The sequence below is a fragment of the Ambystoma mexicanum genome, chromosome 3p (assembly GCF_040938575.1).
Source record: "Ambystoma mexicanum isolate Mex_15411 chromosome 3p, UKY_AmexF1_1, whole genome shotgun sequence".
NCBI classification, from domain to species: domain Eukaryota; kingdom Metazoa; phylum Chordata; class Amphibia; order Caudata; family Ambystomatidae; genus Ambystoma; species Ambystoma mexicanum.
Window position 1 is genome coordinate 184,964,614 of NC_090925.1, and position 26,682 is coordinate 184,991,295.

The 26,682-nt window shown below is 45.1% G+C and overlaps 1 protein-coding gene and 1 non-coding gene across 2 annotated transcripts in view; one reads left to right on the top strand and one right to left on the bottom strand.

The window, feature by feature from the left end:
* The window catches only part of LOC138580223 (solute carrier family 2, facilitated glucose transporter member 1-like), a 307,891-nt gene that overhangs the window by 236,591 nt on the left and 44,618 nt on the right, over window positions 1–26,682 (bottom strand). The window lies entirely within an intron of this gene.
* Window positions 23,521–23,682, top strand: LOC138581548 (U1 spliceosomal RNA). The gene has a single exon (XR_011304619.1). It is a non-coding gene; the product is annotated as a U1 spliceosomal RNA (small nuclear RNA).

Sequence of the window (26,682 nt, forward strand, 5' to 3'; positions counted from 1 at the left end):
ATTTATTATATATCTCTTTCTCTCTCTTTTTTATGAAGACAATAAGTAAATCAATTGTTATGACTTTTTTAGGATAAAGTTTTACCTTGCATGTATTATTGTGATGGATGTATGAATGGTTATTGGATGCCTGTGTACGAATGAGATGGATTATATGTGAAACTATGTGAAATTATGTGTTCTTAATTCCTTTCCTGCGATGTAAAATTATTGAGTGCTATGATTAATTCTCAATTAAAATTTGATATTTAAATAATGGATCAGGTTCAATTAAATTTCTTGATTCCTTCTGTCTCCAAAATTGTATCCTCTGGTTTTCTTCCGTAATTAGGGATGGGACTTCTCTTACATCTGGGCCTATTTCTCATGAAACAGATTCTTTGGTTATGGTTTTAGTAGGTTGCCATAGAGAGTAGATTGCTTTTGAACTGATTGATTCTCTGCAACTGAAGATAATTCTGGGCATGCCCTGGAACATTGTTTTCAGCAGTTGTCGAAGTGAGCAGGAATGGTCACAAGCGTCGTTCCACTACTTTTATCTTTTACTGTTAACAGCTCCACTACTTTTTTCAAACATTTTCACACAGTCCGGGACTGTTATTCTGAAGTTAAGGCTTATTTCTCCACTATAACACCAAATAGCAGTTCCAGCTAAACTGAAATCTTTTTGAACTGGATTGGCTGTCAAGCAGCATGGCTGCAACCCTCGAAAAATGTGTTGTGCGTTCCTCCCAGCCGGGGTCCCAGTTCCACTACTTTCTTTGGTACACTTCTACCGCTGGTTTTCAGGGTTCTTTTCAAGATTCCCCAAAGAGATAGGATGGATCAGTGCCTATGTTTTTAACAGAAGAAGGAGCGCAGTGTCACTCCATTGGTGCAGTCTTGGGGGAGCTGCCGGAATGTTATCAGAATTATTGAGATGTTTTTGATGAGAAGATAGCAGGGGAGTTACTTCCTCATAGGTCTTTTGATTGAAGAATCAATTTAGAACCTGGATCCATTTTCCCAGTAGTAGAGTGTATGCAATTACTGAAAAAGAAAATGAGTTTTTGAAAGAATATTTGGCTGAGAATCTATCTAAGGGGTTTATTCATCATTCCCAGACACCTGCAGCTTCACCTTTGTTTTTTGCTCCTAAGCCTGATGGTACCCTCTGAACTCTAGGGCAGTTCATTTTTCTTACATTTTTTATTTTATTTATTGTGCAATAGCCAAAATTTGACTTTAAACACATGCCAAATAGTAAAAAACAGAGGAATAAAATTAGATCAGTTAAAACAGTTACATCAAAAACATTTTCCCTTACTCAAGTAAGGTTAGAACATAATCACTGAGAAAAGAGAAAAAAAAGCAATTGTTAATACAATAAAAAAGCCCTAAAAAGGAGAAAGAAAAAGCACATGAAACAAAAATATACACAAAAAACACACAACACAAAAAAAACACGGAAAACTCAGCAAATACATATTAAAATTAGAATTACAGAAATCAAACTGAGCATAAACCATACCAGGGATCTAGGTGTTTCCCTCTCTCCCCTATCGATCTCCACCACTGATCAATCCAAGTTCCCTCAAGGTTCTAATGACCTCTAGTGAGAAACCAGACTCATAACCTGATGATAGTCTCCCCCAGAATTCATCAGTATTCAACCAGGATTCGTGATAGACAAACCTGCCAAATCTTCTAACTCTCAGACTCCAAGTACCCGGGCATTTAGATAGTAAATGTTTGGTTGTCTGGACCTCATTACCATCACATTTATCACAGGCCGGTACGATATTACCCTCCCCATCTCTGGTTGCCAGTATTTCCCGCGTGGGAAGCAGATTTAATCGAAATCTCAAAAAGGATATTCTAATGGATGAATCTGGTGACTTTGATAGATAGGAAGGCATCATAGACAGACGTTTATCAATCAATGTTGAGGAGGCAGATCTCTTCACCTTCCTCATACTGTTTATGGTGTCTATCCAGTCAAACTGCTTCATCTTTTCCTTCACCCTTACTGGATTCTGGAGGAGAAGGTCAACATCACACTCGGATCTGGCCAAGATTTCGGAACATCTTTGCTTAAATTTAAGTAAAAACCCATTTTTGTCAAGAAGCATCTTGTGTGTAACTACCTCAAAGAGCGAATTCTTGGGTGGAGCTAATACTAATTTATAAAGTGTCATCCACTTCCATTCCAACCATGATCTAAGCAATGACAGGCCTAGCTCATAACGTAGGGCGGTTATTGGAACATAATCTGGTAGACCTAGGGTTTGTTTCCACAACTTGGCTTCAATTCTGTCCCACTCAATATCCATGGCTTTGATCCCACGCCGTTGCCTCCCCCAAGATCAAGTCCATACCCAGTCTTGATTTCAGAGTTACTTCGGCAATGCTTGTGCCAGACCCAAAAGGAAAGCTCACTGCCTCAATATCAGATGATGTAAAGTACTTTAAGGCAGGAATTGCCTTCATTTCACGTAGAATTGTTTAACGATTCAAGGGCATTTTGTGTCGCGTTATTGACAGTTTTCTCGAGAGAAAAACTCTACACAAATTTGTTTGATTATATTGATTGACTTCACTAAGAGGTCCCCTTGTCCTATTATTATTTTCGGAAGTAACTCCTGTGAGAGTACTTTCCTCATTTCCTATTGCCAATTGTACAGGAATCTGTGGGTCTTCCTTTCTTTCGAAAATTGTATCGGGGGATCCTTCGCCCCCCAGATTATTTGTCACTCCTGTGTTCACTTGAGCCATTTCATTCTTAGAGGCTTAGACCTCCCCTAGGGCACCCCTTTTCGATTTCTTCCAAAAAATCAGGGCTATTTTTAATAAGGGGTTAGTGAGTTTGCCTTTACGTTTGGCTAATAGAAAAATTGGATCAATTTTCTTTGGCAGCTCAATCATCTCTGTTTGACTTCCCACAGTTAATTTTCCCATTATTTCTTCTTTCTCCAATGGGCCCTGATTTTTTTTCTTTCTTTTTTACTTTTTGGTTTGGGAGTCTTGTTCCCTTGATCACTTTTGGGTACACCCTCTATCTGGAGTTGTTCATCCCTTTTCAGTCCCTTTTTTTACTTTTTCAGGAATTGATTTGCTTCTGATGACTGGTGCTTCTTGTTTTGCTTGCCTTTCCTATTTGGCCAGCTACCAACCTCCAATGATGTTCCGGCCCTTATTTTTCTTTTCTTTTTGTCTTTCCATTCAATTTCCTTCCACGGGGGACAATCACATCAGAGTTAGCTGATGATATATGTATTATCTGCTGCTGTTCCACGTCTTCCAGTGGATCTTCATTGTCCGCCATGAGGGCCAATCTCAAAAACTCCTCCATTACTGACGCAGACAGGGGAGTATCCTGTATTAGGGATTCTGTAGAGGTTTTTTGAGAGGAGCCTTGCTTTCGGTTCTCATGTAATCGATTAGTGGGATCGAATTGCTCCGACATGGTCATCGACATCTTCATTAGATCTCCACATAGAACTGTGAGCTGATCCATTTTTACTGATTGAGTTTTAACTTCTTTTTGGAGATCTCTCATGGATTCCCCCGTCGCCTCATTGATAGCCGATTTTTAATTCCAGATCTTTTGAGACCTCCAATAAGATGCTTGTGTGTTGTTGGACCTCCATCTTTAAGTTTTCAAAAACATTGACCAGAGATGTTAAAACAAAATTTAAGGCCATTATTGTTGGGGCTGTCAGTCCTTGTGGTGCGTTTGCTGGTTGAACAACCGTTTTTGGCAGCACCTTAGCTGACAAATTTATACTTTCTTTTGGAGAGAAATATTTTCCACACGTCAGCTCTATTCCTTCACCACTAGTCAGTCCTTCAATCGGCAGACTACCTCAACCTTCCATTTCCACTTCCAACATATCCTCATCTCTCGGCAGGCTCGGACTGGCCCTTTCGGTCTTTCGGCCCGTGGCCGAAAGACTTCGGGGTCCCCTGGGGCCGGTTTTCTAGCAGCCACCTCTGGGCCGGTTTCTTTTGGCAGGCCCGGTGGCCCTGGGCCGGCCCAGTGTGTGTGTGTGTGTGTGTGTGCCGAGCACCACAGAGCAACAGCTTGCGAATGGCTCCAGGGGCTCAGAGTCAGAGCAGGAGGCCGCCCGCGGCCGGGATGTCAGATGGGGGGGGCTTGGGCCGCCTGGGCTGGGCTGTGCTGTGCAGCAGGGCATGGAGCCAGGAGGGGGAGGCGCCGGCGCCGCGCGGTGGCGGCACTGTCTGCCATCTGCAGAATCATCATAGCAAGGTAACACACTAGATGTTACCTTGCTTTGATGATTGCATCTGCATCATGCATGCATCATACTGTATGATGCATGCAGATGCAGATGCATGCATAATTCATTCACAGCATCGTAGGCCACCGGGGGCTGCAGGGGGCCGGTGCCGTGTGTGCTCGCCAGCTTGCGCTCCGCTCGGGCCTGCAATGGCCAGGCCAGAACATTTCTTTGATCTGTGGGAGGGAGGCAGGCTGAAGCAATTGCAAACACACAATAAAGCAACTGTAACACCTGCCTCCCTCCGAGTCCTGACCCTGGGGGGGCAGCCTGCCTGCCTGCAGGGCTGAGGGCTGAGCTGGGAGCCTGCCTGGGGCCGGCACTGCCAGAACAGTGACACATTTCACAGACAATTGCCTCAACTTTGCAGAAAGTAAGTAACACTTCTTTGCAAAGTTGAAAGCAACTGTCTTCAACTTGTGCCTGGGGGCTGGGCTGGGGCCCGGGGCCGCCGGCGCCGCAGAAAAGCCAATGAATGAAAATTCGGCTGGGACGGCTGCCCTGCAGTGCCCACCCATTTGCTGCTATTTCTAATTGCCTTGGGCCTCGCTTGCCTCTCTGGCCCACCATGGGCTGGCCCTGATTTATTTGGGCACGCTGCAGTCACACCGACACAGCGCAGCAGGCAGCGCTCTGGCAGAGAGACAGAGAGAGCCACCACCACCAGGCACCACTGAGCTGGACCTCACCAGACAAATTGGGGGCCGACAGTCCAGTGCCCAGTTCCCACACACAGGAGGACCACCAGGCAACAGGTGAGGCGGCCAGCAGACAGTGCCCAGTGCCACTGCCACAGGCCACAGTCCACAGACAGCAGGGCAGCCCAACAGCCTGCCAGCCACTGAGGTAAGGACTAGTACTATTCTCGTAAGGCCCATCATATCATCACCTGTAGTGACTCAGGGCCGCCTCTTCGCATGGCTATGTTGTGAAGAATACAGCGAGACAATGCTAGTTTGCAAACAAACTATGGATCATATTGAAGGGCACCCCATGAATGATGGAGGCACATAAATTGAGGCTTTTGAATCCCAAATCTCTGTTCAATGTCATTCCGACTTTTACCATGTGCAGCATTGTACTTGCTCTCCCCTCTATTTGTGGGTTGGAGTTAGGGTGAACAGGTAAGGCCTTAACCCATAGCCGCTGTCACCTTGAAAAGGGAAAACAGGTGACTACAATTGCATGCTGATTCTCCGAAAATAAACCAACACTATGTCACTTGCAAATGAGGCTCTACCGGCAACGCGCATTTGATCTGAATTCTAACCACACATGGGCCTAATTCACAGAGCGTAATTCCTATGGGATTGTTCCATTATAAAATGCTTCTGTGAATCAGGTCCATAATGTTACTTAAGCTTAACTAGCAGCCAGCCATCACCGAACACCGGTGTCTCGAGTTGCCTCTTTATTTGACTATGATTAAAAATGTAGCTGTCATATGTGGAGCTTGGCATCTTGATAACTAATATATATTTCGCATAAAAAATCATCTGCGCATTTATGGAGTGATAATTCTTTCGATTCACATAAATGTGCTCATTGTTCACAGTGGTCTTAATTGGGATATGTGTGCAATCTATGGCAACTATTACATTTGGGAACTGGTTTAATTCATAGAAATGTTCTTTGGTGCGCTGAAAGCTTTCGCGCTGATTTGATTAAACTCTGACATGACACATCAAGTAGTAACACCTACTTCCATCATTCACCTGCATGCATGTTCCACCGAAAGCATCCCGCGGCCTGGTAATCCCCCCACCCCCCCCAGCACCTTCAGGGGCCATGGTGCGCGTGCTTTAGCATTCCATGCGCCCCGGGCAGGGCACCAGTGCGAGCCGAGCAGGATAGCACAGCTCGGTAGGAGAAAGCTGCACAATGATGTTCATGAACACATTCAGTGTCTAGAGAATGTTAAATATTAGGAGCCCCAATTGTATTGGCAAGACATGTACATATGTTTTGCCTTTCTTAGAAGGGGGCTGACTGTGCGCGGGTCCTCTGGTTTGCGATTCTTGTCCACACTGCTGTAATTTTGGTCATAGAACAACATGGCTCACCCTTCGTTGGGATAATTCTACGAATGTGTGTTCTTTTGTTCTTTTCCATTTAATTTTGCCTCTAAACACTGGTGGCGTTGGCACAACATGGAACCCTGGTGTCAGTCTCAGCAGAGAGGCCAAGCAAAGTTTGGATGGGCATGGAGTCTGAAATCCACCCCCGAATCACTGGGCCAGTTTGAGGTACACACAGTGCCTCGGTGTAGTGTGGATGGCTGCTTGTTCCTATTATATATCCACAATTCCTGCCCTCCATCTTGAGTCTATATGAAAAAGTTACACCTGTCGCAACATGGAGACAGAAGTCGGATTAGCAACTGCTCAAGCATGGCTACATGATTAAAATCTGACATGACACATTTTCTAAAAAGCAGCTGAAATTGAAAATGGCTACTGGTGTAAACAAAATTACTTGCTACCTGCTGCTTCGAGTTACGTTTTTCAGCTGACTTAATAAGCAAATCTTGGAATGTGCACTGCATAGAACCTACACATAGTTCTATGGGAAGAAAATAATAAAAGTGATTTCCTTATTGAAGGCTCAATCTATCTCTCGTGGATACTGCAATAGCGCGGTTACCTTAATTAAAAAAACAACAAGACAGTGGTGTGCTGCTATGGTACTTACCAGTGCCTTTAACACCCTAACGTCTTTGCCCATCTTTTGCACCTAGCCAAGGAATTTGCAATATTAAGAGCTAGAAAGACAGTGCAGTGGTTTGGCAAATACAGGGTGAGGCAGGGGCAGTGAGCCCACCACCAGCTAGCTCAGTGCGTTTTCACGGACGCGGCGGGGTTAGTTCTAATGGTGGTCCCTTACATTTCTGGATGGCGAGAGACACAAGAATGTTATGAGCATAAGTTGCACATATGCTGATGCCTGGTGTCTCGTGCTTGACTATTCTGATGTCAGGGAATCACCTATGAGCTTTATTTTTCCACCATAGGCTTTCATGACTTTACTGTGGGGAGAGGTTGCAACTGGGGGAAAAGATGAGCGGGAACAGCAGAGAGTGAAAGCAAGAGGAACAAAAGAAGGATGCAAGTTAAAGTAGGCATGGAAGTACAACTGAGCGGCTGGATGCGAATGATCGCTGGGCTGCATAGAAAGTAATATATGTATTTTGTTCAAATGAAATTTGGATTCAGACACGGAAAGAAAGCTGCACAGATTGGAAAGCAAACTTTCATTTAGGCAGTTATCACGGATGGTAAAAGATGGCTGGGATGGAACATGACATAACATATTAACAACCATACATGGACAAGTTGTACATCTCACCATTTGCCTCAAATGGTAAAATATTTGGCATACGTGGAAAAATAAAAACAGTATATGCACAAGAAGGGTTGTTTTCGAGGTTTCTGGTGGAATGAGAGGTAACTCTCGGGACTGGTAAAGACTGCGTGCGATGGACGTTGAGGAGAGTCTTGTGGGCTGGGTGTGTGGGGGAGGTGGGGTTCAAGGGGGGATTGGGAAGCAGGTGTTTGTGCCATAAAATGAGGAAGCCTCCGACGCATTAAAATGAAAGCCGGACATCATAATTGCTTTAACCTGGCTGGAGGCCAAGAGAAAGTCATTGATCGCCACCAAATCCCAGGCCACCAGCCTTTATAATGAAGGAATGTCTGTGCAACATGGTGGCTGAAATCGACCATGTAGTACATCAACCTGCCGTTTTCTAAGTACCTCTGCTTTTATAGATTTCATTCAGAGCAAGGTACGAGAGGAGTCTGTACGATTTTTTGTAGTCGAGGTGCACAGTTTAGGGTGGCAAGATTTTCATGATGAAAATCCGGGATGACCCGACTACCCCTAATAGCCGCCCGTTCCCCAACCCTGCACCCCCCAAAACCCATCCATCCCATGAAATACTGCCTTCTGCTGAATCGCATTAACGGCATTGTACCTTTTCTCTAAGTTGGGCATGCGGCGAACCTGTGGCAGTTAAGAGCAAGCGCATTAGCATAGGCCGGTAAACATCTTACATAACAGACACATGAACCCTCAATATGTAGCATTTTCTGTAAAAGTCATGAATTGACGCGAATCACGGATGATGGTTTGAGGGCCACTTTTTTGGAGGTGAGGGGTGAGCCACTTTTTTGAGGCAAGGGGTGGGCCACTTTTTTGAGGCGAGGGGTGGGCCACTTTTTTGTTGTTGTCCGGGCCTATTTCTTGTCCCAGTCCGACCCTGTCTCTCGGCTCACTGAGGTTAATAGTAGAGTGAATTTCAAGGTTCACCACCTGGACTGGCTTCTCCCCTTGAGTTGACATTTCATTAGTAGCATGTTTCAAAGGTGGCTCTATTGGAGTGGCCAGATGATTAGAAATTACCTTTTTCAAGGTGGTCGCCTTTAAAGTGTAATCCAAATTTCCTTGTAAAAGCGACAGAATCGGATGATTTAGTGAGGTCGACTCCCCTCCTTGTTACCCAGGAACTTCTGGGTTTTTACGCATGCCTGACCCAGTAGGAGACTGATCATCAGCTGGGTAGGTACTCGGTGGAGGCAGACAAATCCCTCCACCTGACTTATAGGGCTTGAAGAAACTTGAACTTTGTCCCGCCCTCTCCAGGCCTTTCGTCTTCCTACCTCCTCCAGTCATGTTAGACTGAGTATTCCGGCTGTTTTGGGCTCCCTGTACAGAGCTATGCAGGGCATACATTGGACTTGGGTCAAAGGCCACGTGCCCACAGTCCCCAAGTCGAAATGTTGGTAAACGTGACCCACTCAGAAAACTTAAAAAACAGCTGCACAATTGGTGACAGAGTCGGTGACCACACCAGAGTCTGATCGCAGGCCCTTAGCCCATAGTCTTTGAATCTAACTCTGAATAACAGCAAAGTACCAGCAAATTGTTTCTTCCAGGACAAATACACAGGCTGGCCAGTTATAAGGTGATCAATATACCAATAGAGTAACAATAAGGCACCCAACCTCTGGCCCAAGAGGGACAAAAATGACAAAACTGAGCAAGCTGTAATAACGTCACTCTCTAGGACCACACTCCGAGTGCAGCCTCTTATAGCAGGCACCTCAGATATAAGGCAGACCTTTTTTTAAAGCACTTGTAGCTGACTCGTAACTGGTACAATAACAGCAACAGCACCCCCCGGGATCATGAGGGAATTTATGCCTATATCTAAAAGTGTGTTTAAATTACTGTGGTTTACCTTGGGTTATACTGGTTCCCACATGTATCCCATGGGGTTAGAGCCGTGCCAGTTCGCGTGTATTGCACTGTATTGCACTGGAACTTCTAAGCGCAATACAGGATCTTGAATGCACCGTACGCTCCCTGCTCTGTTTCTTCGTTTCTTGAAAAGGCTTGAAAAGGCTGAAAAGCCGGAAAAAACACCAAGCCAAGCCGAGCCAAGCACCCACAGCAACTCACGTCCGCCGCCGCCTTCGGCAGCCTTCCGCAGCCTCGCTCACTTCGCTCACCCCCAGGAAGCTAGACGAAGGCACCTAGAGAAAAGCAGGCTCACCTGCACCGGACAACTGAATCCACAGAATCAAGCCGCACTGAGAAAACAGCCGCCTCCGATTCCGATTCAATGTTAGAGTCTAGAGCTATCTTTCATCTCCAATAAGGTGACAGTCAAGAACCGGTATCCTCTCCCTTTAATCTCTGAGATGTTGAATCAGATCCAGGGGGCAACCGTCTTTTCCAAACTAGATCTTCGCGGAGTGCATCATTTGGTCAGGGTACAGCAGGGAGACGATGGAAGATGGCCTTCAAGACCAGATTTGGATTATATGAGTATCAAGTGATGCCCTTCGGACTCTGCAATGCACAAGCGGCCTTCCAATATTTAATTGATAAGGTTCTTCGTGAGTATCTGGATGTATTTGTCATTGTTTACAGTAATGATATACTTATTTTTTATCAAGATTTAAATGCACATCGTGATAACGTTCAGATGGTGCTCCAGAAGCTTCATGAAAATCATCTGTTCGCCAAACTTGAGTAAAGTCAGTTTCACACGGATTCTGTGGAGTTTTTAGTGTTTGTTATTTCTCCAAAGGGGTTGGTGATGAATCTGCGGAAAGTGCAGGCTGTTCGGGAATGGCCTTCTCCAACTAAGGCCAAAGAAGGCCAAAAAAGTGCAAAGTTTTCTTGGCTTCACCAATTCTTACAGGAGGTTTATCGAGGGATTTTCACAACTCGTCACTCCCATTACTAGACTCCTCGAAAAAGGATTGAAGTTTGTTCGGGCTCCTGAGGCTGAAAAGGGTTTCCAATAACTGAAGAATCTTTTCATTACCAGTCCGATTCTGATTCATCCGGATCAATCTAAACCATTTATTGTCGAGGCAGATGCTTCTCATTTGGTGATGGGAGTCGTCCTTTCTCAAAGACATGAGGTATCAAGTCAGTTACATCCAGTAGCTTTTTTTTCCAAGAAGTTCCTATCGGCCGAGGTGAATTGCACGATTTCAGACCGTGAGCTTTAAGCAATCAAGTCAGCTGTTGAAGAGTGGCGACATCATCTCTTCGGAGCCTGATAAACTGTGACTGACTGACCACCGAAACTTGCTTTTTCTAAAGTCAGCAAAGACTTTAACTCCTAGACAACTCAGGTGTTCATTGCTTTTTGTTGACTATGATTTAGTTGCCACTTTTAAACTAGGAAGTCTAAATGGAAAGGCAGATGTATTGCCTCGCCAATTCCCTGGAAATTAATCCAAGATTGAATGTGAACCTTTGCCCTTAATTGCTTCTGAACACTTTATTCTAACAGGAATTCAGGCGTCATTGAATTTGGCCAAGGAGGTCAGAAAATGAATGTCTTCTTTGCAGATGGAGGAATGGGTACATCAGAATCCAGCTCATAGTGTTAGGAATGGCTTGCCTTTCTTGGATGAGAAGTTGTACTTGCCATCCGTGGAGCTTTGTGAGAAAATCCTGACAGATTTTCATGATTCAGTCTTGACTGGTCATTCAGGTTATCAGAAAACTCTTGAGTTGGTGAGAAGGGAGTTCTGGTGGGATACTATTCGGCGAGACATTTTGAATTTTGTAAAAGCATGTGCTGTGTGTCCAAATGCTAAGAATCAGGAGGGAAAGTCGGCAGGTATTTTAGAGCCCTTACCTGTGTTTCTGCGTCCTTGGCATACTATCTCGATGGATTTTATCAAGGAATCCTTCAGAGCTTTTCAAGGCTCTTATATGATACCATTAACATTTCATCAGCAAGTGCTCACATCTTCTTACAAAGACTTACATATATTCCAAAATAGACCTTCATAGTTCCTTAAGAAACACTTCAAATCCTCTATTAAAAGCCATCAATTAACCTATAGTAGAAGTTCAAGGCTTCTATAAGAGGCCTTCAAAGATTCCATGAGAGTATCAACACTTCTGCAGAAGACCTGAAAACTCCGAATAGAGACCTTTAAACATCCTATGGGTGGCATTACATATCGCAAAGCTACCATAAGGGGGGATTGAAAGTTTGATTGGACAACTTCAAATCCCTTATGGAAAACGACTAAACTTTCAATCTGAGTCATCAAAACCTCTATTGAAGTCCATTCATTCTTCTGCACAAGGAATGTGCATTCATGTCTCTATAGGAGACCTTTCAATCTTTTATGAGAGGCCTTTAAAAGGTTAGTGAATTCTCTTCAAAGCTTATGCATGAGACCAGTATAACTTCTATAGGGGACCTTCAAAGCATATATAGCAGCTCTTTAGAGTTTCTTTTGGAATGCCATCTGCGCAATCTGCCAATTTTTAAATTTGTTTTTTTATCTTAGTGTCTGTTAATTGGACCAAGTATTATGAAGCTGAGAAGGATCGATGAGGGAAGCACAATAAAAGTGGGCAAAAAAACATTTTCCATAACAGGATGACTTCTCCTGAGCTATGACAACAAACTATTGTTCCAAAGTGTTCTCCGGACAGAAGGGGTCACATTTAAACACTCACAATCTTGGGGTTGTATGAGTGGCCCCAGCTCTTCATCTAGACCTGCTTAATCAAGTGACGTCCCTTTCCTGTCACAGACTTGGTCTCTGTGGATGGTAGAGTGGCCCTCGTCCAAGTTTCTAGACTGCTTGTCAGTAGGCTTAGGCAATGGCAGTTTTAGGGTTGAACACGCCTGTACCAACCCAAAAGCTGATGCCAAAGTCTTAGCAAAACAGAACCCCCTATTTGCTCTGGTAGGTCTTTCTCTCCATTTCCTTGTCCCCACGGCCAGTCTCTGGGTTCCCTCGACCCACCCTCATATACTACATTGATGGTGCACAACACTATCATACCAAATGAGGCCTTAACTTCATCTCCCCCCCTCTCTTGTCCTCCCCATGTCTCCCTTCCAATGACTCAATGCCTCACCATGCACTCATACTGCCACCCTTCCGCTCACACTTACCCCTCCTCTGTCTACAACCCATATTCTCCCTCATTCTCCTGATGGAGTATCACCTCTTCTCCCACTCTCCTTTATCTCCTCCTCCTCTCTAGACCTTATCTAACCCCCTGGGGGGAGGGGTGGTTAAATAAATAAATAAACGGATCCCTAGCACATGAAGCCACGCGGGGATCCTTCACTAAAAACAAAAGGAGAAAAAACATTAGCGTAAAGGACCCTTGCACATGAACATGCTAGGGATCCTTTACTCTAATAACATTTTTAAAAGTCTGTTCCTGATGCAAGCAGAGCGCCGTACACAACAGTTTTCAATCCTCTGAGGGTTGATTGGCTCTCCACTCAGTGCCGTTCACCACTGCAATCCTGGCCTACAAGCAGTGCTCCTCTGATAGGCCGGGGAGTGCCAAACATCATTTCCACTCCCCACAACCCCCAGGGGGCCCCTGTTGAACACCGGGTTGGCCCTCTGAGTACTAGCGCTCCCCACAGCGGGGAGTTCCCAACGTTGCCAGAGCCTCATGGCCTGCATGCATAAATGAAAGGGGACACACCCCGTGCTAGGAAGCCCACACGATTCCTGGGCCACACCTGGCAGAAATGGCCAAGGTCACGAATAGTTGAGGCTACCCCCCGACCCCAACCTGCATCTGTTTGCTGTACTGCTTCTAGCATATGTTACCCAGCCAAAGAAAGAACTTTCTTTTGGGCCCTCACAGACTGCTGCTGCTGCGTGCCTATACATAGGAACTACTTGCCAGACAGCCATCACCACCAACAGAAGAACATCAAGAAAGAGCAGCAGCAAGGACCTTGAGACAACCCTGGCCAGTCTGTCTCCGAAGTAAGGCATTTTCATATATAGAGTTTTTGTACAGTGCACTGTATGGACTTCGTATGTATTTATTTAAGGACTTGTTACTTTTTTAAGATTTAAAAGGACTCTGTTTATCTTTATTTAAGGTTTAGATACGCGGCTGCTTAGGGTAAAGTATTTGTGTGCATAATGTCTTGCGATTTCCCCTTTTTGCACAAAAATTTCAAGAAACCCTGCTGGTGTACAGAAAGAGAAAAGTATATATAAGCATACAACAACTAAAAGAACCATACACCAGCATTCCTTTGTCCGCCTTTTCCTTTATGAGCCAGTTACTTTAACCTATTGCAGGAGTGCACTGGCCTATAGGGAACTTTGGAGATTTCCTGGCAGGCCTCGGCATCTTGGGCTTCGTTTGCATGGTTACTCATTTTATTTCCAAATGTTCTCATAGGAAAATGGTTGGGCTTGCTGAAAATTTGCAATAAGGGACCACTTTGAAGATTATATCCAGGGCCTCTTTTGGTTCCCAGTCCACCCCTGACATGTATCATTTTTCCATTCAGGTTATTTGGGGGAAATTCTGTCCTTATCTTTTTCTCTTCATCCCTGATCCACGTCACAGCGTGGCTTACTGTGGTCATCTTGCACCCAGGTAAGCAGGGTTGGAGTCTGGTAAGTGGCAGGTCAAGTAGTGAGTAAAGTTATATAAGTATATTGTGTGTCCCCCTACACCTGTCTCCAAATAAGGTGCGTGCTATGACCCACCTAATAACTTGAACCATCTTATTCCTCTGATGTTCTGCCTTTCTCTTTATAACTACTGTGTTCTAATTCCAACCAGCCTACTTCCTCTGTCATTCCACGTTCGACTCACCAATTCCTTTATCGTTCTCCACCACATCCTTGCCACTGTCCTTCACCACCTACTGTCCTCCTCAAACATAGACCCCCACTCTCCTTCTCCCTACAAACGATCTCAACCAACCATTTAGCTTCTTGCTCCTTCAACTTCACTCTTGACATCCATCAGCCTCCCACACTGCCCTGATCGCTCTTCCCTCTTGCATTGTCCTCAAGAGCCAGTAAGTGACAATATAACAAGTGTAGTGTTTTCACCTGCAGGGCTATTTGTGCATATTGGCTAAACACGGCTGTGCTATGAGCGCTCTCAGGTGTGTGCAGGTCTGTGTGCTTACACGTAGCTGGCATGTGAGCCCAGGAGTTAAATATGGTGGTACCTATCTTTAATTTTCTCTTTCCTAATTCTACCACATGGAGCAGTGTGATTGTGCTGGCTTTCCCCCAGTCTCTTCTTCTTGAATGGAGAACAGAACACCTTCTCCATTTGCTGGGATTCTGCAGGTTGAGGTGACAGTGGGGAGCGAGCTTAATCTTTCTCACAGTTTCTTTCTGCATCCTTTCTATTAATGACTGGGCCACCAACGTTACCATGGGAATGTGGTCATGCTTGCCAATTAGAAACCCTGAATTATTTTGTCAACACTATTCCTTGGAAAGGGAAATTATTATTTTCTATGTGGCTAAGAAGTGGGCCCCTGCAAGGACAGTTATGGCAAGTGTTTCAATGTGACAATTCCCTGCCTACCGCATGTGGCGTGGTGAGGGCCTCCCTACCATTCCCTTTGTCCACCATCACACATAGTGGCGGAAGCCAGTCCCAATAGGTTTAGACAGGGGACCTCAAGACACTGCTCCACCCCACCCCTGTATCTCCAGTGGTTACAGGCTATTGTCTTCCCTTTAGTATGAATATTCTTGATGAGATACTCTTATAGCGTAGTATGAGAGAGTCTGGTTGCTGTATGATATGATATGGCATTTGTAAAACGCCAATACACAAGTGTTTCAAGGCGCGACAAGGCAAGGGAGGGGTAAAGAGGGAAGACAGATACAACAATGTTACTAGCCAGGTGACATTGAGATTGCGCAAGTGCATGGGAGAGGGGAGGGAAAAGTGCAAGGGGAAAGGGGAGGGGGCAGTGCTGTACATGGGATCAAAACAAAAACAAGAAGTGCAGCGAGCAGGTGGCAGGTGCAATGGTAAGTGCAGACAGCAGGTGTCCAAAAGTGCAGGTAGGGGAACTGTAGGGTTACAGATACAAGGGTTGTCGGGAGGCTGTGCAGGTGTGCAACTGGGCGGTCAGGGACTTGGGCCCAAAATCAGAGGGTAGCCAGGTGACCAGTGCAGTATCAGACAGCAAATCAGCAGGGGAGAGGAAGAGAGAAGGCAGAAGCAAAGAGGAAGGACATGTGGTGTTTCCGGAACCGGAGATGGTTTTCCTCAAGTTTCAGAGAGGCAGGGAGGCTGTTCCAGAGATAGGCCCCAGCCGAAGAAAGAGATCTACCACCAACTCGTTGCTTGGAGAAGAAACTGACCCTGGGCGAGTTGGAGGTGGAGGAGCGCAGAGCTTGAGTAGGAAGGTATTTACGAAGAGAGAGTTGGAGGTATTGAGGACGCAGGCCCCAGAAGACCTTGTGGACAATGCAGAGGGTCTTGAACCTAATCCTTGCAGCCACTCAGAGCCAATGCAGAGATTTCAGTGCTGGAGAGATACGATCCCTGGGCTTGAGGCCAAGGACAAGTCTTGCAGTCCTGTTCTAGATGTTCTGTACACAGATATTGCCGAACATGGCATGTCATGCTAGTCCTATATGTTCTCTCTATGTAGTTTTGAATATGTGTATATTTCTATATTTCTAGTTTTCTCTCCACTTACTCTCCATGTTTTTTTAGAGCCCAAAAGGGCCTAGAGGGTTGCAGCGCACGATTCCAATTCATCTAGCACTCAACATATTTCAAAACTTAATTTAATGAGATGCATATCTAGTCCCATGCTAAATTTAGGGCAATGTGGCAGGTCAGAAGAAGGACACGAACACCCCAAGGACATTTTGACTATATGTTTATTGAATAATAAAAAGAAGGCCTAACTTTCCCTATGACTATGGGGTGTTCCCTACCTACTTTTTTAACTACGGTTCTCATCAACCAAGAACAAATGTCCAAAGGAATCAGTCTGCTTTCCAAAATGAACCTAACTGACCCTACGACTATTATAATCAGCTAAAGCCAGGAGAAGGACTCCCGCATCTTCGTGATTGTGCTGTTGCACTGGTGTTCTTCTATTTCAGAGTTCTGCCTTATATACAATTTGTAAATAGTCTCTCGTTATCCTTTATATTAACCTCTGTAATTCCCTTTTGTTTCTGGAGATTCTCTTGCTCTTGTGAGCCTACTTCTTTCTTTCTTAGAGAACTCTATGAGGGATCATTACGAGTTTCACTCGTTCACTTTGTTCACTCTTGGTTTGGGCAATGCTGTCTCTTAAGTACTTGTAATGACAATGTTCAAACAATTAACTTCTATTGATAAAATAGTTTACTTGCTTTAGTAAAGAGTCAGAGGTCACTCTTCCTCCCAGAATCATTATTAGGCACACACGACCACTCGGTTATGTTCTTTTACCAGATTACGTTTCAATAATAAGGTTTCAGAGCATTTCTTCCTTAGGCGAGTGAAAGCGAGAATGGCTGCTTATACGTGAGTGCTACAATTCAAGCGTTCCATTGTTAAACAATCAACGGTCGGCTTAGCATCACTTTTGCTCATATGTGAGTGATTGTATTTCTGGATACTGTTGCCGACAGTGCTCACACAAGAAATCAGAACGCTCTGTCAGACTCACCGGCTTCTGTATTCCTTTTTTTGTGGGCTGCAAGATTTCTGGACTTCTGGCTACTGTTTGGACCCACACCCTTCATTGCTGAAGACATCTCCAGCAATTAAGGAGCCCCCATCAGACCCACGGCTTCACAGCAACGTCTGGCCATGGTATCCAGCACGCTTCCAGCTGCAGAATCTCGGCAATTAGGTACACATGGGGAAAAGCAATCTTCCTTCATGCCTTCGGCTGTTCAACCTCTGCACATCAGAGATTGGGGGCACAGGACCTTCACAAGACAGGCAGTTGAAATCTGCTGGATCAGAGTCCCAGTGTTCCTTCGGTTCTCCCACTTCTGCCTGGATTGTCAAAACTGTGCTTTCTTCCTCCTATATTCTACAACTGCTGCATACACTCCAGACACAGTTCTAGCTCTTCTAATGGCCTGCACCAGAGGGAGCCTTTTAAGCCTCCCAGTTTCCCTCAGGTGTGGGCTGTCAGGCTTAATTGCCTGACTACTGCTGCCACATTGCTCATCAACCCTCTTCCTCATCCCGATACTTGTAGGATTGTGGAACATGTAGTCCCCAACAACAAAATCAGGTCTTTTTGTCAACTTCTTATTTTTAAGGGTGCTGGTTCCTTGAAGTAATTAATGTTTGCATGATTGTATACAGATTTTACAAAGACTTGGAGCAGTCTTGTCACTTTATATCTGTTGGTGATTTATTAATACACTCAGCCTACATGTGTTTAGACCCAACATGGGTCCTTTTCAAGATGTGTGTGGTGATCACAAAGCACATATTTTATTTGATGAACTCTGTCATCAGGATCTTGTTGTATACACCTGTGGGCCATTGCATCAAGATGTGCGGTCACAGCGATCTTTCAATGAATATTGTATTGGGTTGGTGTTCACTAAGGTTTCTTTCACAGTTCAACAAAAGTTCACGTAGGTCTCCCTCTGTTGGGCTCGGACCTCTCAAGGCATCAACAGTTCACGTAGGTCTCCCTCAGCCTGACTCAGACCTCTCAACAAAAAGTACCTGATTCACCGTAGATCTCCCTCAGCCGGGCTCGTACCTCGCAATCACAGCACTTGCAGCGGTTCCCTTCCCCAAGCTATAGTTACCTTCGTTAGGGGTTCCTTCCCCTAACATATTTCATGTTCCAGGTCTCCCTCAGTCGGGCACGGACCTTTCACTGATGTCAAAGACTTTTGAGCATGCAGGGATTTTTCCATAGACCTCTGCAGGAAACTCTTCGACTTTCACTTCAGCTCTCCCTTATGGTATTTGCCAGTGTCTCTTGGTCTTGGTAGTTCCACAACACAATCAGAAACTTTCAAAGAAATCTTCCTCTTAAAGCAACCCATTTTAACTTCCCCCTTTCTTCAGTGTTAATCTTGACCATTGTGCAATTCAGAGTTTGTTCACTTTGTCGCTTTATAACAAAGCATTAAACATTTCACTGAGACTTTAGAGTGGGCTATTTCCATTTGCAGGACCGCTCTGTATCACTGGCTTGACAGTTATTGGTAACTTTAAAGGTCACTACAGGTTTGCTTTCTTTCGCGTCTCATCAGTACATGCGCAAACTTCAATTGGGAGATACACTGTTGCAGCTTCAATCTTTCCTTGACACAAATGGCATTTCATTTCTTTCGCTAACTCACCGGTTGTGTGCATTCCTTTCTTTTCTCTCCGGCTTTGATTCACGAGTCAAGGTTGATACCACAGGCTTGGCATTGCCGCCCCAACTCTGCCGTTCATCCAGGAGGGTTGCTGGTTTCCTCAAAACACAACCCAGGCTTCTTGTCTGGGATTTGGCTTTCTCCTCATATCCTTCACAGTTTCCCAGAGGCAACAACCTCCTGAAGGGATCTTCAGGTTTCCCTACCCTTTGCTATGGTCCCTCGTTTGGTCGTCCTGCTCCAGTGGGTGCACCTTCACCCCGGAAGATCTGCTCCTTCTCGTGTCTCACCTTGCTCAGAGTGTCTCCATGTTCCGTCTTTTATCCATGTGTGGGGAGCTAATGGTTATCAGATGTATGTGATTAAGGTCAACTGACTGACTTTGCCTGACCTTCTTAATGGGGCATGTCCAATGGGATATGCAAGTGTTAGTCTCTTTACTCTAAATCCTCCTCTTCCTCTGCCCAGTGTTTGTGTAGAAAGGGGTGAGGAGTTGGAACATTGGGGAATCCTATAAAATAGGAAGGGGTATGGTCATGGGAAAATGTGATATACCGTGTCACACCATCGGCCGTCTCACTCCAACTCCCCAAAGATCCCTCACCCAGGTGATCCTCCTGCACTGGTCCACCCCCAGGGTCTGGACCCAGAGGCGATAGCTGTTCCCTAGCCACCTGAGGGAGAGATCCCCAGGGACTAGTAAGTGAAACATCCTTTGGTTTCTCACACTATGTACACGGGTATGTTCCCTCTAAGGTTACTTCCAGAGTCTCAGAGAGTTGCTTGAGTGTGAGGCTTAGATTAGTTCTCGGTGGGTCTATGTGTAGTGTGGCTAATCCCAGTCGTGTATAGTGGTGTTGATGAAGTTGGAGGAGCAGGAAGGGGGAATTGGTTAGTACATCAGTTAGTTTGACAGTGCCTCTGAAGTGCGTCTTTGGTTGCCGCTCAATGGTACCTTCCCACCTTCTTGATTGTGGTCCGTCGGCCAGTCCCGTCTCCTCTCCAAGCTTGGAGGCAGACTTCTCCTATGGATTTGAGGGCAGCGGTTGGTTGTAAACAGTGTGTTCCTGGTTACTTGGCAAGGATTAGTCGGGCAGTTGCATTTGGTCTGTTGTATAGTTGGCTGTTAAATGGGTGCACAGCTGCTATTATAATCAATTTGAGGAAGTGATGATCTACCGGGTGACCCTAGTTATGAGGCTGAGCAACTGTTAGGGTGATGGTTCGATTTAGTGTGTTACCTGTCTGGGCTTTCCTGAGTGCATGAATTGCACATAGGATGTATTTTCCTGAGTCTGTCTGTTGATGTGGCATGCTAACTTCGTCGATCTCTCTAGTTGTGGGGCAGGACTGGGGTGGGGGGCAGAGAATGTGGGTGGTGGGGTATTCTGGTCTTCCTTGATTTTTCCGCTGTTATCTGTGACTGTGTCCCTTAGTGTGTTTCTTTTGGTCCGCAAAGCCATTTATTGCTGCCGTTGTCCTTTAGCACTTGTCATTGTCTGCTGAATAACCACTTTTTTGTCATATCCTAAAGGTGATTTGGTCTTTTGTGGTTCTAATTTCTTTGGGCATGGTGTTCCATAGGTTCGCAATTAGGCTTGATAATGCTGTTCCTTCACATTTCCTCTTTAGGTATTGTTTTGTCTCTATTTGTAGGTCGATGCTTGATTTTATGTTCCTTCTTGGCTGGTAGCGGCTGATCTTCACCTGGAGGAATTCAGCACCTTTTCTATGTAGGGATTTAGGGCCAATACAGAGGTCTTTGAATTTGATGTGTTTTTTGACTGGTTGCCAGTGGAGGATTCTCAAAGCTGGAGTGATATGGTCTCTTCTGTTTAATCTTAGGAGAATCCTGGCTGTGATGTTTTGGACCCTTTGGAGTTTCTTGGTTACTCTTTCTAGCATTCCTAGGTAGAGGCTGTTTGCATAGTCAATTCTTATTAGCAGGGATAACCTGGGTATCACCGATCAGGCTCTGGCTTGGCTGACCGCTTTCATCTCCGATCAACCCTCCCAGGTCCAACTTGGGTCCTTCCACTTCTCTATCTCTATCTCTACTTGTGGTGTTCCCCACGGGTCTAACCTCTCTCCCTGGCTGTTCAACCAATACCTGGCACTTCTTTTCCACCACATTGCCGCTCTCTACCCCAACTTTCAGTACTATGCGGATGACACTCAGCTCATTTTCAGGCTCCCTTCTGCCATCTCTTCTCCTTCTCTCATCTCTGACTGTCTGTCTGCTATCCAGGAGTGGTGTGCGCCAATGATCTCTGCCTTAATGCCAGTAAGACTGAGATTCTCTTCATCGGCACACCTGTTCCCTCCTTTCCTTTTTCTCTCTGGCTGGCCACTCTTGGCCCTCTTCCTTCTCCCACCTGTGAGGCTAAAAACCTTGGGTCATCTATGACTCCACTCTCACCTTCTCTCATCACATCTCTGACGTCTCTAAGAAGTCATGCTACCAGCTGCACCTCCTCAGAGGTATTCTTCCTTTCCTCTCCTTCACCCAGAATCTCACTGTCTCCAGAGCTCATGTTCTCTCTAGGCTGGACTACTGTAACAGCCTCTTTCTAAATCTGCCTGCTTCTACTCTCCGCCCTCTACAACTCATCCAGAACAGGACCGCGAGACTTGTCCTTGGCCTCAAGCCCAGGGATCCTATCTCTCCAAGAATGAAATCTCTGCACTGGCTCCCAGTGGCGGCGAGGATTACGTTCAAAACCCTCTGCATTGTCCACAAAGCCTTCTGGTGCCTGGGGTCTCAATACCGCCAACCCTTTCTTCCTAAATATCTTCCTTCTCAAGCCCTTCGCTCATCCGCCTCCAACTCCCTCAGGGTCAGTCACTTCTCCAAGCAACGAGTTGGTGGTAGATCTCCTTCTTTGGATGGGGCCTCCCTGTGGAACAGCCTCCCGGCCTCCCTGGAACTTGAGGAGAACCATCTCCGGTTCTGGAAGCACCTCATGACCTTCCTCTTTGCTTCTGCTTTCTCTCCTCCTCTCCATTGGTGAACTCCTGACTGAAACTGCACTGGTCACCTGGCTACCCTCTGATCTTGGGCTCAGGTCCCCTCCCCCACCAGCTGCACACCTGCACTGCCTCCCGGGCAACCCTGCACTTTGGGGCTCTTTCTGTATCCCTACAGTTGCCACCAGCTCTTGACACTTGATGTCTGCACTTACCCCTGCACTTGCCACTACCTGGCCGCACTTTACCTAGTGTTTTTATTTATTCTATTTATTTTTTATTGTTGATCCTATGTATTGCACTGCCCCCTCCCCCTACCCGCACTTTCCCTTTCCCCCCTCCCCTGCACTTGCGCAATCTCACTGTCACCTGGCCTAGTAAGATCGTTCTATCTGAAGAATTGGGAGTTTGACCTTAACAGAGCCATTCAGTGTTTTGATACTATCCCAGGCCAAGATGGAGGTTCTAACCCAGTGTCCTGATTGGCTGTGGAATGAAGAATGTCAGTTGCTGAACATTCTCAACTGCCTTTTCCTTGTCTTCTGCCCAGCTGAAGAGGTCAGGAATCAGAGAGGACCTGAAATACGGGCCCCTATTCATACTTGTGGTCTATCAGGAAGCAGGCCAGAAGAGTAAATGCTGAACCATGTACTGCAGTCTATTAGGAACTGGAGATGCAGAGCACAAGAATCAGAACTAAGTGAACCTGTCAGCTTGTTATTTGGGTTTATGTACAGATTCCTGAAGAGAAATAATCTTCCTGAGAGAAAGAATGTTTATAATGTCCTGAAGGTATAAACTGCGTGAAACTGTAATTATTCAAAGGTTGTTTTCTTTGCTCTCGCTTGGTTTTTGTTTTCAGTATGTCGGGCAATTGTTGTTTTACTGTTATCTCTTTAGGAATGGTCATAAGAGATAAGGCCCTACGCTTGTTCGCTCCATTGCTAAGGAACTTGTAGCATCTGGGCCTCCTCTGGTAAAGCTTTCCGCCTTTAAGCAGTTTACGTAAGGCTGAGCGCTTTCAACGTAAATGCTGTGGGCTTTTCTCGCGCAGCAGCGCAGGTCCTGTTAAACTTCAACAAACTCTGTTTTTCACAATGCGCGGAATGCATGGGAACAACAAACAAAGAATCGTTTAACTACTTGTATGCGCGGGTAGTGCGGCAACCTCATTTTTAAAAATATAAGGAGACAGGAAAGTGCTGGTACCGCAGCGACCTGAATTTTGAAAATATAAGGAAACACAAGGGTGTAGGCAGCGCAGAAACTACACACTCTGCCACAAAAACATATAGCGTGGGCAGTTTCATCCAGCAGGAGTAAACTTAGGACTATGAATTGAACTGTAAGCAGCATAAGTAAAGAAAGCCACATTTTGTTTTGAAGGAGTCAGCGCAGGGGGCAACTGACTATGGTTGTGTACTCTCAGCTTCTTTACCAGTTAAATGTATATAGGAGTTAACAAAGAGGGAGGCTAACACAAGTTAAAAAGCCCAAGCAGTACTTGAAGTTAAGTAGGAGTATTAAGGTGTTGTGTTACTCCTATTTGAATCTCTTTTGTAATTAAAGGACCACAAGTTCAGACACCTTTATTTTGGAATTGCTCTGGGTTAAGCAAGGAGGAGGAACAGGTACTTACCTGGCCGGGGAGAATCTGTGATCAGAAAGGCAGCTCTCCCAGGGTGAGGCTCATCCATTGCACATTGGATTTGCTGACCCCTGCGATGTCCCCAAATGCGGGATACTCAAATGCATTATTTTTGGTAATTCCTTAAATACTTGATAACAGGGAATTCTAGGAGGACAGTGTCAGAATGCAAAAGTAGCACAGCATGTTATCTTTTTCTTCTCGCCCATGCACATTTCCATGAGGTGCAGTAGGAATCTGTTCTTTTTTATTTTATCTACTTCCCTTTTCCCCTGGAGGTGTTCCGTGCTCAGCTGTTACTTCAGTGAGGTGACAGCGGCACGCCTTTGAGGGTCTGCCGGGTTTCAGCAGCTCCTGCAGACAATTCTTCAAGACTCAGCCTGACATTATGAAAGGCCAATATATTTAATCCGCCCGGGCTGCTATGGATCCAGAGGAGACTGCGATGGACACCATGGGTAATATGATTCAGGAGCTTAGGGCAGAGTTAAGGGTAACGCACAAGAAAAATGAGAACTTGAGTAAGAAGGTGGAGGAGTTGTGTGAGAAAGTTTCTCAGATTCAGGAAGCAGAAGCTAGACAGGTAGTATAAAGACCCTTAGAAGGGATTCAGGGAGGATGAAGATCAAGATCAGGCAGGAAATAGAGGAGCTAGGGATGATCTAGGTCTATTCTGATGCCAGTAACCGTGGCTGCTCCTGAACGAAATGGGGGGAAACCAAGAAATGTTAGACTTCTTAATGCAATGTGAATTACACTTTTTTAGCTGTCCTAAAGTTTTCCCAACTGAAGCTGCAAAAGTAAAGTCTATTCTATCTTACTTGTCTGGGGAAGCAGCGACCTGGGCAGGTATGTTAGTGAGTAATGCTGCCTTGGAAAATTATGGGCAATTTTTGGAGGAATTTTGCAAAATGTTGAACAGACGACAAATTTCTTTAGAGATAGATGTAGAGTTGTTGGAGTTTCACCAGGGAATTCGGGATTTGGTTTTTTATATTACTCAATTCCAGTCTGTGGTTTTAGAAAGTCATGGCCAGAGGAGAAGAGAGCTTCACCCGTTTACAGAGGCTTGTGGGAGGAGTTGAAAGATGCTCTATCTGGAGTAATGAATCGGCCCACTTCCTGTGAAGCATTGATAGATTTGGTAATACAACTTGACTTTCGCTTGAATGAAAGGACAGCAGTGCGCAGAAGAGGTCAGGGAGATGGTAGAAACACTCACAGAGGGTATCATCCCAGACTACAATTTGTGAACAGAGAATTCAAGAAAAGGGGAACTGACCAGGGGTCTAGTATAAGGGGGCCTTTAACCAAGGAGGAGAAGGAGAGAAAACAGGCAAACAATTTGTGTTTGTATTGCGGCAAGAGTGGCCACTTTTTAGGTAACTGTCCACACACCCTGAAGAGGTTCCAGACTCTAATGATCAAGGTGCAGCAGGTAGCCAACACCCTGCAGGCAGCAGTTCCTCATTTTATGGTAAACGTATCCTTGTTTGTTGAAGCCATTTTGAAAGTTTCTGGTTCAGTAGTCATCGTCTCAGGGGCTACGGGAAATTTCATGGATTGGGGGTGGTCAAAGCCCAGGATATCCCTTTTCGGCAGAAAGAGGTGGTGGAGCAGGTACGGGTGGTGGATGGGACTTCCCAGAGGGGCGCCGTCGGGTTACGGACCACACAGACCCTGCGAGCAAGCATATTTTTAACAGCTCGTCCCGGAATAGGAACGGGAGAGTTGTGAATCTCTGGGTGTACCCCTTGAGTCTATGAAAATTTATATTGGAGGATTGATCCTTTCCTCCGAAATGGTGCTGCCTGCATGAAAAACAGCCACTGCAGGATTGAACCATTCCCATATCTTCAGCTGACGGTTACGCAGTACAGACGTGTTGGGACATCGCATATTGGTATAGCTGGTACTCCTGTTCTTCATATCAGGAATTTTCAGCTGTCTCTCCTCTCTCTTCATTCATGAAGAGTTGAATTGTTATTCTACTGATGAAGGCGTAACTCAATTAAAGTTAAATACGCCGAAACCGGTTGAGAAACCAGTGATGAGGTCAACTTTGGACATCGATGTGACCCATCCTAAACTGATGACCACTTGAACTATCTGTTGTTGTGGCTTTTCATATATATTTATTATATATCTCTTTCTCTCTCTTTTTTATGAAGACAATAAGTAAATCAATTGTTATGACTTTTTTAGGATAAAGTTTTACCTTGCATGTATTATTGTGATGGATGTATGAATGGTTATTGGATGCCTGTGTACGAATGAGATGGATTATATGTGAAACTATGTGAAATTATGTGTTCTTAATTCCTTTCCTGCGATGTAAAATTATTGAGTGCTATGATTAATTCTCAATTAAAATTTGATATTTAAATAATGGATCAGGTTCAATTAAATTTCTTGATTCCTTCTGTCTCCAAAATTGTATCCTCTGGTTTTCTTCCGTAATTAGGGATGGGACTTCTCTTACATCTGGGCCTATTTCTCATGAAACAGATTCTTTGGTTATGGTTTTAGTAGGTTGCCATAGAGAGTAGATTGCTTTTGAACTGATTGATTCTCTGCAACTGAAGATAATTCTGGGCATGCCCTGGAACATTGTTTTCAGCAGTTGTCGAAGTGAGCAGGAATGGTCACAAGCGTCGTTCCACTACTTTTATCTTTTACTGTTAACAGCTCCACTACTTTTTTCAAACATTTTCACACAGTCCGGGACTGTTATTCTGAAGTTAAGGCTTATTTCTCCACTATAACACCAAATAGCAGTTCCAGCTAAACTGAAATCTTTTTGAACTGGATTGGCTGTCAAGCAGCATGGCTGCAACCCTCGAAAAATGTGTTGTGCGTTCCTCCCAGCCGGGGTCCCAGTTCCACTACTTTCTTTGGTACACTTCTACCGCTGGTTTTCAGGGTTCTTTTCAAGATTCCCCAAAGAGATAGGATGGATCAGTGCCTATGTTTTTAACAGAAGAAGGAGCGCAGTGTCACTCCATTGGTGCAGTCTTGGGGGAGCTGCCGGAATGTTATCAGAATTATTGAGATGTTTTTGATGAGAAGATAGCAGGGGAGTTACTTCCTCATAGGTCTTTTGATTGAAGAATCAATTTAGAACCTGGATCCATTTTCCCAGTAG